At 37.6% G+C, this 1501-nt stretch overlaps 1 protein-coding gene across 1 annotated transcript in view; it reads right to left on the bottom strand.

Annotated features, from left to right (window-relative positions):
- Positions 1–336: 336 nt before the first annotated feature.
- The window catches only part of irs2b (insulin receptor substrate 2b), a 12985-nt gene continuing 11820 nt past the window's right edge, over positions 337–1501 (bottom strand). The window contains exon 2 of the mRNA XM_044365925.1: positions 337–1501. This exon is cut by the window's right edge and continues 1298 nt beyond it. The gene's annotated coding sequence lies outside the window, so the exon portion shown is untranslated.

Below are 1501 nucleotides of genomic sequence, written 5' to 3'. Positions count from 1 at the left end.
GCAAGCTCAGAAAAACAATAACAATGCTAATGCTGGAGGCAACACTAGGTTAGGCCTACACCCAATTCTTGATGCGTTCTTTCTCAATAGGGAAAAGGACTTTTAAAAAAACACTCACAGAAAAGGAGGGACGTGGGAAATGAAAGAGAATCAAGACATGTCCTCTTTCCCTCCATCTTTCCTAATGAGGGTTTTCTTAATGAAAGAGCCAGGAAACAGAATTGAAACATCTGCTCTGGCGAGTGCCTATTCAAATGAGAGATGAAAAGCCAGTGTTTGTTTGTGATGTGACGGGGGAGGAGAGAGGGAGGAGAACGGAAACAGAAAGCAGACATCTTTTCTTAAATAATATCATTATTTATTGCATGTGTCTATAAAGAATCAATACAATCTAAAGCAATGAACTAAGTTTAAATTATCATCTCTTAGTAGCATCACAATATGCAAGATATGAAATATTTACAATGAAAGACACAGCAAGATAAGCCAGGGCCCCTATAGCAACCTTTAGATGCTGAATAGAAACATTATCCAAATGCAAAACACTGCTCAAAACACCAATAGGCTCGATTAGCAAAAACAAACAGAAGAAAAGTTTCCATTTCAAATTTGAAGAAAAAAAAGTACAAACAGCAAAAATCTGATTTTAAGGTTTAACAAACATTATTAACAGTATTTATACATTTGGTATGTCTTTGTAAACTAATTTTCAAAAGTGTAAATATTGCATATATGCCATTTGTGTTGTACCTAACTAACAAGAATTAATTATGTCAAGTATTAATGATTTCTCTTAAAATCTTTTTTTTTTTTTTCAGAATTACAGCATTAGAAAATGTCCTCATAGTGGCATCCGTTTCACAAGACTATCCCAAGACAGTTTAAAAAAAAAGAAAATCAAAGCCAAACCATACTGGTTAGCATATAACTTAATTAGTGCTTTTGTTGTATCAGAAAGTTCACTCAAACACATAGTATGTACAGTACAAACAGCATAAGTTATTTAACTTAACATCTCTCAAAGTTTCTCATCATTTGCTTAGATGTAATTCTCTGTAAAGTTGCACTATTTACAGTATATAGGCAAAGGTTAAAGTACCAGTGAGTTCAGATAAATAAAGAGATACTTCCCCTGGTTTGTTTCTTATATTCGGCTCGTGTCTGTGTCCTAGTTTTCCACTCAGTACCTCTGCATGTTTCACTGTTGTTGTGGCGTTGTTTGGGTCGTGTGTTCCTCAGAACACAGCATGTACTACATTCAACGTGTCTTGTGTTACAATCTAGAAAGTTTGTAAGTGCAAGACCATGCATTAGCTCTGGCATGTCCTGTCTGGCTCTCTCTCAGCTCAAAGCGGCAGCGGAAGCCAGGTGGATTCAAGCTATCGAGCGGCTCATTGAACAGCCAATCAGACTGTGTCCTGCATTCGCCACATTGCTCGGCGCTGCCCGCACCTGCCAGCCAACCTTCTGGTGTGACAGAGCTCCGCAATGAGGCATCAGG

The sequence above is a fragment of the Thunnus albacares genome, chromosome 11, assembly GCF_914725855.1.
Source record: "Thunnus albacares chromosome 11, fThuAlb1.1, whole genome shotgun sequence".
Classification (NCBI taxonomy): domain Eukaryota; kingdom Metazoa; phylum Chordata; class Actinopteri; order Scombriformes; family Scombridae; genus Thunnus; species Thunnus albacares.
Note: the sequence above shows the minus strand (reverse complement) of the source record. Positions and strands in the feature narration are given on the sequence as shown.